This window comes from Python bivittatus, unplaced genomic scaffold (genome assembly GCF_059951505.1).
Source record: "Python bivittatus isolate LINGU-HERP-01145 unplaced genomic scaffold, Pbiv_v1 ctg000220_np1212, whole genome shotgun sequence".
In the NCBI taxonomy this organism is placed as follows: Eukaryota; Metazoa; Chordata; class Lepidosauria; order Squamata; family Pythonidae; genus Python; species Python bivittatus.
The window spans coordinates 32,507,857-32,518,090 of record NW_028277048.1 but is presented as its reverse complement, the minus strand read 5'-3'; the positions used below and the strand labels follow the sequence as shown (position 1 = coordinate 32,518,090).

The window sequence follows — 10,234 nt, the reverse complement described above, 5'->3', positions numbered from 1 at the left end:
CCAGCTTCCAGTTGCTGGAGAATGAGAAATGGCACTTTACCCACTAAATCTTCAATCCCAGGATTGGAGGCTAGGCAGATAAAGAGCCATATGGAGAGATGACCATCCCATGAAACTTGAATTGGGGTAAGGGTGGGGGTGGGGAGGCATTGCTGAGTGAAGCAAAAGATTCTCTCCTACTTTATCAGGCAGCTCCCACCCGTCCTGTGGATCAACTGTATTGGCACCAGATTTCAACAGATGGGTAAACCCAAAGACCTTGCCATCTGTCAAAACTCACTTTCTCCACTAGCCAGAGGCCCAGCCCACTTTAGGGACAGGGATTGATGGTTGTTTTTCCCACTGGGAAGTAATGCTAGACAGGAAGAGAAATGAAGCCAGAGGAATCCACCAATCTTTTTCCTTAACTTGTCCCACATCAAACCTGTAAGGACCACACCATTTCCCAGCCTCTTTACTGAGTCAGAATAGGAGTCAGCAGTTGGGGCAGAAATTTTTCTGCAGGTTGATGGATAGGCCTGCAGCTCAAGCTAATACAAAATAAATCAACCACATGATGTTCATAGCAGGAAGAATAATAATATTTTAACATCCTTCACAGCTTGGGCCCGGGATAGCTAAGGAAGGAACATCTAAGACTTTGCACTGGGTTGCATCCCATTTACATTTTATAGTTAAACACATTGTGACTTGTGAGACAATAACCACACAATTCATTTTCTAAAGCTAAAATATGGAGTTGTGGATGATTGCATAGTCCTAGTAGACAAGCTAGGGAGGGAAAGATATGGTAGGAAATGTGGGACTAGCTATTACAAGGGAAGAGAAACTGGTAATTTGGTACTACTGTCTTCTTCTGGCCCCTTTGTTTCATTCCTGGGTCCAGAAGGCTAGACTGTTGCTGACTTTGACTTCAGATTGGTGCTGGTCAATGCCAGCTTCATCTGCAATGAAATAGGAGGCATCCGTGAGCTTGTGGTAGATGAGCAGCAGACCTTGCATACATTATCAAGACCTGGTTGAATGAGGGTGGGAGCATGACCTCTCAGAGAACTACCCTGCTGGGTTTCTGGTCCTGCATCAATCTCAGCATCAGGGAAAGGGAGGGGAGATGGCAACAATCTCCTGCAACAATCTATTTGTGACAGGAGCCCCACTCTGGAACTGATGGGTGATGAATCTCAATACATTAGGTTGGGCTATAGGGACAGGAAGGGGAACCTGTTCATGTCCTGTCCATATTGCCCTGCAGATCTCTTCTTAAAGTGCTGGACTTGGTTGTGGGACTGGTGCTGGATATTTGCTAGTTATTATTCCTAGGGAACTTCCATTTCCATGTATTGCAAATTTTGGCAGATCTTAGGATTTCATGGCCTCCATGGCAACCATGGGTTTATCTGAAGTAATCTTGGGCCTGATCTACATAGGTGCACAGACACCAGACCTTGTTTTTGTTTCAGAGTGGTTGTTCAGTGATCTGATAATTGAGTTCATGACTGTGAGTCCTTTGTCACAGTCAAATCACTTCCTGGTCTGGACAAAGGTTGTTGTTACCCAGGTCTTTTGTAGGGTGGTAGTGGTGATTGGGAGGGTCTACCCCAGGCATCTGGAACACTTGGGGATTTTCTATGCAATCTGGCAGCCAGTTCTACTTGGCACCTAGTCAAATGCTGGGGGCAAGACAGTGGGTGAAAGATTGCTTCTGAGCAGCCTCTTTCTGTCAGCAAATTCTGAGGTGCTCCCTCATTTACTGAGCTGTTCCAGGAGTTGGACCACCAGTGAAGAAAGACTAAAAGCAAACTTGACCAGTGTGAGGGAGTGAAGTTGGAGTTGCTGCCTATGTTTTGGAAAGATAAGCTGCAGCCAGGCAGAAACACTTCTCACCCCATTTCCGTTTCCCTGACTACTCACAAGCATCCAGGCCAGCTTTCCAGCTGCCTGTGATAATGGGCCACACCCTGGCATTTTCAAGGGCATGCCGACAGAAGCAGACTCAACCCCACCCAGGCTCGTAGCTTAGGAAAGCAAGCATTAAAACAGGGTGGTGGAGGAGGAGGAGGTGTGTGTAAGAGGAAACGTGACAAGCAAACAGCCTACAGATGGGGAAGCAGAGGCGACGACCATTACTCTAGCTATTACAAAGAGGCAAGAGGACTCTTGTTCAACCACCAAGACCACAGGTTGCTCTGAGCAGCTTGTCTTGGAGGGAGTCCTACCTGATGCTTGGAGCTTTGCTGGGAGCTCAGTAACAACTAAGAGAGGAACAAGCACACTGAAGCAACACCTTATCCCAACTAGTGCAGGAACATTTGGAAAAGGCAAAGGTTGTGTGCCACTTTACGGACTTTATATATCTATATAGACTTTATACATTTTATAGAGTTTTGCTTGAACTAAGTATTAAAGGACTGTGTATCACCTTGCAAGTCCTAGATGGGTGAAAAGCAGTAGCCTGTGGCTGGGGGAAGTGGGCTGCAATAAAGCATTTTGTACAGCTTTGCTACGCTGTGGGGTGTCCACTCCCTGGGATACGAAGAACCTCCACACCAAGTACAGACAAAAGCTCGCATTCCAGCCAATACCAGAACAATAAGAGCAGTAAAGCATTTTCACTTCTTCACCCTTTCCAGGTTATTGTCCAGCAGCCCCATTTAAGGTCACCTTTTTCCCTGTTAAAGAGGGGCAAACAGTATCATCTACTGCTAGATCACCATGACATATCTGGACAACATTTTGCTGATAAAGTCACTCAAATGCACCAGAATCTTGACTCTTCATGAGCAGGAACTGAAGTGACGATTGGAGCAAAGTTTTGGGATTCATTCCAGCTGATGGACTCCAATGAAGTGGACAGAATGCTCTGCGGCATTTGCTCTGCTACTTATTTATACTCTGGATCCATGCCTCTTCTGGATCCTTCAGGCAGCCAGGGATGTGTGATAGGTGGGTCTGAAAACTTTTCAGTAGCTCTTTGCTGGAGGTGATGATCCCAGCTGCTTTTAAAGAGTCACTGATGCCTCCCCTTCTGGAGAGTCCTTCCTTAGCTCTAGCTATATTGGATAACAATTTTTAGGCCTCCACCCTTCCCTTTTTAGGAACAATTGTTGAGAAGGTGATGTGATTTCAACTGCAGAGTATTCTAGAGGAAAGGGATTCTCTGGACTCTTTTTAGTTTAGATTCAGGCTCAGGCATAGGACTGGGTTGGCATTGGTTGCTCTGATCTTTGTTGGGGCCTAGATTGGGGAAGTGCACCCCTTTTGGGCCTACTTGACCTCTCAATGGCCTTTAATATTGATAGCTATGGTATTCTTCTGAAGTATCTTTGAATCTGTTTTGCAATGGTTCCAGTCCTTCCTTAATGGGCAATTCAGTCAACTGTAGAGAGGAAGGAGAGGTCAGCTTCTTGGGTACTTCTTTGTGAGGCACCACATGGATCTGTTCTCTCAGCTCTGCTGTTTAAAATCTACAAGAAGCCCCTGAGTTAAGTCATCCATCAATTCAGGGTGAGGTATCACCAATATGCTGCTTAAACCTAGTTATATATCGTCACCTTGTGCCAAACTGGAGATGCTGTCAAGGCTATGAAAATCTGGATGGGAAGAAGCAAGCTGAGATTGAACCCAAACAAGACAGAATTAATGTTTGTCCAGAGATCATCTGGTTTTCTGCCTGCATCAGTGGTCTATGTGAGGTGACACTCCCCCTGAAATGAAAGAGTGAAAGAGTAGGTCCATGATTTGAGTGTCCTCCGTTACTGTGAAATGGGCTGGTGGAATCTATGGTCAGGAGAGGTTTCTCCCAGCTTTGGCTGGTGAGCCACTTGCAGCTGTACCTGGAACAGAATTTGGTGACAGTAATTCATGCCCACCTGTATATATTAACGCACTTTACACGAGGCTACCTTTGAAGACAACTTGGAAACTACAACTGTTGCAGAATGCAGCAGCCCACATGCTGATGGCTGAGAGTTGTCACAGCCAAACGACACCTATACTGCAGGTACTCCATTGGCTGCCAGTAGGCTTCTGAGTAGTTTTTGATACTTCAAGCCATTTATGATTTGTCTACTAGATACTTAGTGGATCACCTTCCGCAAGTAGAACTGACTTGTCCGGTACATTCATCCTAAATGAAAATGCTATGAATTCCCATTCTATAGGAAGTGATGTTGATAGAAACCAGGGAAGGAATTTTTCAGTGATGCCCCCGATTATGAAACCACTCCCTTCCAGAGATCAGCTACTCTGGCTGACTTTCAAAAGGCAATTAAAGTACATCTATTCCAAGGGGCCTCTGGAAGCTGCATTTCCCTTTGTTGATTGGCACTGTGTGATGATTGTAATAATGCTGACATTATTTTGACTTTTATAGTGTTTTGTTTGTTTTTATCTTTATCATTGTAAGGACTCTCTGGATTCAGGGTGTGTGTGTGTGTGTATGATAAATAAATCAATATTTTATATTAAAAGTGATAAAAATGAAATAATAAAATTATATATCCTATATACTTGTTTGAAGCCTGCAGATTTGATAGCTTATGTGGCAAAGTTGCCAAGCACCTTTAGTGTTACTGAAATTAGAAACAAAATAACTAGAAAATAATGAATGAGAACACCTTCCTCCCACATTACAACAGTGAAAGACAATAGGACTTGTGTATCGGTGTGTGAAGGCAGCTTTCATAGGGGATTATTAGGACAAATAGAGGTGGGAAATTGAACATACAAAATCAGCTTCAAACTAAAAGGTCACTGACCCCACCCTCCTTTCAGCCTCTCCCGTCCACATAAATTGCCTCCACCCTCTGAATCAACCCAACCTGTCAGATGTTTGGTTTTTATACACTGGCAGGGACCAGAATGATTTGATTTCCATATGGGTTTTGACTTTTGGCTCCGCTTTAGGACTTTGTTTTTCCCCGAAGGTTTTTAGCTTCTGAGACTTACTTGTTCTTTTATTATTTTAGAATTGTTTGTGCCAGTCTTCAAAATCAAGTTTATAACATAGGCCATCTATTTCTTTTCCTTCTACTTTCATCCTCTCCACTGTTTTGTTACAGGCATTCATCCTTAAGCGTCCAGTTTATTTCAGTCACAGCACTCTGAATCTTAAATTGATTTTATTTGTCATACTTCCTTTAAGAAGTAAGCAAAACCTGTGTGGGCAGGTTTCAGCCAATCAGTCCTATATGAGAATACTCCTTCTCACCCTTATTTTTATGAAGAAGTTAATCTCTGACATTTAATTATTCTCTGGGATTCACAATGTTTCACTTAACCTGATTGTCATCAAACTACACTTTGATTCTTCACACAACCAGTGAAGAAACAAAGACAGATCTTTTTTTTTATCTGCTTGATTTGCAATAAAGGATGGTTTCTAGCTTCTGCATAGCACTTCCTGCAAGTGCTATTTTTCTTAGACACCAATATTACAGTACATTTATTTGTTTGTTATCAAATTTGTATGCCGCCAAATCTTCTAGACTCATGGCAGCTTACAACAGCATACTTAAACACAATACCAAATGACACAATAAATCAAAGGAATACAATGCAGACCACCACAAGAACTTTATAGCTAATAAATAACATAAGAGAAAAGATGGCAAATAGTCATTCCCTGCAGGCCCTTCATGAGAGTTCAATCTTTAAACATTTCTGGAAGGCCACCATAGAGGGACTGGTCGAAACTCTAAGAGGGAGGTTATTCCATAACATAGATACCATGGTGGAGAAACACAGCCTTCTGGTCTTAGCTTCTCTGCTCACTTCATAAAAGTAAAGCAGCTTCTCTAAGAGTCATGCTTTTATGGTTGCCCAAAAATGTAGTAAGGAGAATTTCATCTGGATACATGGGGGTAAGCTGTTCCAAAGGAGAGGACCCATCACCAGGAAGCCGGGAACCCACGGTCCCTGAAGATGGCATTCCCTCGGTGATGGGACCTCCAGCAAGCCCATCGTCCCTATCACTAGTTAGTAACTTTGGCCTGAATCCTGGTGATAGCTAGCAGAACCCATCAAAACTCTTGATTGGATGGGGAAAATACCCAGCGGTTTATGAGTTTAAACAAGAAAGAGAAAGAACGCTTGCTGATGATACATTTAATCCATTGCAAAGAATTCCAGGCAGCAGCCAAGAGGAGCAGTGTGACTGCCACCGCATCTCCAGACATGCTGTGCTGAAAGAGTCTAGAGGTAAGCAATAGGATGGCCACGTTTTATTTTTACAGAAGACAGTCCTCAGTTTAAAGGGTTGCCAGAGGACAGACATCTGTCTGAAGTAATCCAATCCATATCCAACTGAAATTAATGAATCATGAAAGGGGGAAGTAGAAGTCCTGAAGATGCTCATCAATAGGTAGCAGAGAAAGAGGCTCCTGCATCAAAATGAACACGTACACTCTGAGAGGTGGCTTCAGAGCCATTTCCTCCTGCTTCCCTTTCCTTAGTAAGATGGAAGCAGGCCTGTAGCCCCATGGCCAAGTCATAGGCAGTTTCACCGTGGGACTGCCAGCTACAACTTCTCTGCCTGAATTTTGCCATCAATTAATTGCTCAGTGCTACACAAGACACAGCTGAACTATGGATGACCCGCTTTGAAAAAGTGCTGCATTTAAGGTGCCAAATCATGCTCTGTGCTTTGTGATCGTTTGTGCCATCACCATGCCATGAACATATACTGCAAACCAACCTTAAAACTGAAAAGGTGCAATCCAGTTTAAAGGGACTTTTTTTTTTTAAAGTCCTCCTCCTGTTTTTGAAGTCCCTGGCAGGTCCAAAGGATCTGCTTGCAATTTGGAGGTCTAGGAGCGCCATATCTGTTCGACAAGTTTTCACTTATTAAATAAGTCCATTTTTAGCAATATATTTTCTTACTTTGCCAAATATACCCATATGCCTACTTAGAGATACAGCGTACATTGCAGCTAAGCAGATTTTCATCCTGTGAGTTGCCATTCAAAAGGAGTGTATGTAAAATAGTAGGTTAAGTGCCAATTTTTTTTTATTTTTTGGTGCATTACAATCTAGAGATGCCACTTTGGGGGCAACTTGATTTGCTGGAAATTTAACATAAACAATTAGCTGAATTAGACCTAGTGCTGTTAATGGGCTAGAATAGATGGAGTATGAAGATTAATTAGGAGCTTCTCTGCAGTGCAGGTTTCAAGCGTTTTTTCAAGGAGAGGAAATCTTTTGAGAGAAAGCAAACTGTATTATAACATATCTGTAAGGCACTGCTAGTCAACTAGATTGAAGGAGTATAAAGTTGTGGAGACATAAGTCATAAAAAATAACAGATGAGGTCAGCGGGATTAGGTTAGCTTTGCAAAGGACTTATTTTACTAGACCCTCTTTCTGTCCCGGCTCAGAACTAGAAGTGGATTTTATTATTTTTGGGAGGGGAAGACCCGAACATGCTTTGGGGAGAAGAAAGAATGTTTTTTTTTTCGGTGCAAAACTTTCCCCAGAAGCCCGCTGCGAAATCAGGCAATTTGCAGAAGACGAGGGTCCCCCCTCGTCTTCAGCCTTGCTCCTTTTCCTCTCTCTCCCCCCTCTAGGGCAGGGGGAGTCCCCGGGCTGCTCGGCGCTCTGGCTCCTCGCGGGGTCGGGCCAACGGCTCGCAAGAGTTTTGAAGCAACTGGAGGCGGTCAGCGTCTCTTTCCCCAGCTCCGCCAGCGCGCGCGCCCCTAGTCCGGGGGGGCCGCCTGCGCCCCTTGCTTGGGTTTCCCGCTCTCCCTCCTTCCTTCCTCTCGCGTCTCCTAGCTTCCTTCGGCGCCGTCCTTGTCTTCCCTGGCAGCAATTCACTGCTCCCTCCCCGAGGAAGGCGAGGGATAAAAACCCCAGCGTTGGAGCAGCAGCAGCAGCAGCCGCCGCCGCCTGGCAGCAGCGCGGACTTCTCCGCCACCTTCTCTCCCCGCTGTTCCAGCGGTCCAGAAAGACCTCCCCCATTTCCTCGCTTTTGGTCGCCGCCGCTTCTCTCACTCCGATTTGGTCGGACGGAGCACCTGCCAAGCAGAAGGTCTGAGAAGGTCAAAAGTAGCCTCTATTGTGGGCAGGGGGGAAGACCCGGAGCGGGTAAATGGGTAGGAGTCTGGATCGGCGGCGAGAAATTTTCCGAGGCACCTTTCTCCAAACCCTTGCGGGGGGGGGGGGAGATGGAGCAATTGGGCGGGGAGGATAAGCCCCGAGGGCCACGGTGTTTTAGTGCGGGGCTCCTGGTTCCCATTTGGAAATCTCGGGGCTGTGCTTCCTCTGAACTGGAAGACTGAGATTGCACGGGTGTGGCGGGGTCCTGCCCGCGTGCTAATCTGACGTTAATGGAGTTGCGAGCGAGCGCGGGTGCAGCCGATTCAGGATTCGTATCAGGTGCAACTTGAGATGCAAGCACCCCTTGCCTTCCCCGTGGGGCTCCCCAGAAGTGCACCTTGGTGGCAAGGAGGGAGGGAGGGAGGGAGGAAGGGCCAAAGGCACGGGCGACGCTGCCTAAATTCTCTTTCGGGAGCGCCGACGGGGGTAAGGAGCACGTCTGCGGGAACCCTGGGAAAGCGCGGCCTGGAGAAAGGGTGCCCCAATAGCGATAGGCTTCCGCAGCTTCAGACGCAGAGGGCCAATTTGGAAACTTCTCAGCACTTGAACGCGGCCCCACTGTCACGAGTTGGAGGAGTGTCGGGGAAGTTGTCTGCGTGGCCCTCGAGGTTTCTCTCATCCCTCGGAGTTACCCAACGGAGGACCGAAACGGAAAGGGAGGGAAGCGGGTCGTACCGAACTGTCCTTATGATTGGTTGTTATAAGGAAACCGCCTCCTGCTTTCAGCTTAGTAGAGAGGAATAGAGTTCCTAGTCCCTGTGGTTTTCCCAAGTGGTGCTTGATTCCTGCCCTACTTACCCTAAAAACATTCTTATATTTGTCTTTACTGTGTTGTTTCCTGAGCAGACCAGAGTCATAAGGATTGGGCCAGGCTACAAATGTTGTTAATAAATACATAAATAATCTTGCCATGTGATGCAACAAGTGGCTGGCAGGCTGGTGGTGGTGGTGGAGAAATTGGGCTAGAAGCTCCTGTGCAGCCTTAAAGTCTGGAGAGGTAGTATGGTGGGTGCTGATCATTAACTTTAGCACCCTGAGAAATGCAGCAGTACCCCACACTCCAGGGGGGAGATGATTTTACAAAGTGGTTGGTGCAAGGCTGCTTCCAAAGAAAAGCAGATCAGTTGCATCCTTTAATGGCTCAGATTGGGGTCTTCTAGGTGGCCAAGGCGTCAAAGAGAACAATCAGGATTTGAGCCATAAAAAAACTCTTCTACAGGGTAGCATCTCAGCAGGAGATGGCAGAGAAGTCACCATTTTAGGCTCTTACCCCCTAAGTTTTTGTGGAAGAACTTCCACATGAGATGCATGGGACAGAGTTTTGGGGAAAGTGTATTATAATTGCACACAGCTAATGATGGGGTGGTACTGGCTCCAATTTAACAATTTGATGCTAGTTCGATCATCCGGCTCCTGTATCCTTTGCCCATGGACCATTATTCAAAGCGATCATTTAAAAATGATTCCATGGGTACCACAAATTACACTAGATTTAACTTTATATAGTAGGATTTGGGCTTCCACGGGACTAGGGAATTACCTCTTGACATGTGTTTGTTACAGCGCACAGGATATACTTTTATCCCAGATTTGTACATTTCTGAAGATACATTGAAAAATAGTTCAGGCTATAAGTCTTCCAAGAGATGTAAAAATGAAAATCTTCAGTATGTGGACAGTTTAGAAGAGTGTACCGTATTTCAGAAATAATTACGTTTGTATAAAACAGATTTGGGGCCATCGCCAATTAGCTGATTTTTTTGAATAATAATTTGAAGTTCATGTTGTGTTGGAATAAAAAGTTTGCCAGAGTATTCATTAACACAATAGGAGGATGATAGGGATATGATTGCAGAGATATCCTATATACATTTACTGGAAATTAAGCTGCATTATGTTCACTGGAGCTTACTTCTAGGAAAATGTGCCCAGGTTGCATATTTAAAAACTCAGAATTAAGCACAGAGGGATATTTCTCCCACAGTAATTGAAAAGTGTGTAATCTGGTGTGAGTTATGGTTATGCTCTATATTTGCAGTTCATTGTGTGGTTCATTATGGTCGCAAACTTAGGCATGTTTCTCCCCGCTGTCCATTGAATCCTGTGCAATTTAGGTCCAAATACCTATGCAAGTTTCAGCATG

The 10,234-nt window shown here is 45.1% G+C and overlaps 1 protein-coding gene across 5 annotated transcripts in view; it reads left to right on the top strand.

The window, feature by feature from the left end:
• The first annotated feature begins 7,641 nt into the window (after positions 1–7,641).
• Positions 7,642–10,234, top strand: part of CACNG5 (calcium voltage-gated channel auxiliary subunit gamma 5) — a 29,185-nt gene continuing 26,592 nt past the window's right edge. For 2 of the 5 annotated variants that reach the window (XM_088138288.1, XM_088138287.1), the window contains exon 1: positions 7,642–8,023. The gene's annotated coding sequence lies outside the window, so the exon portion shown is untranslated. Of the gene's footprint in view, positions 8,024–8,066; positions 8,088–8,351; positions 8,371–10,234 lie in introns of those variants that run through there. The other 3 variants (XM_088138293.1, XM_088138289.1, XM_088138291.1) reach the window with 3 other exon arrangements.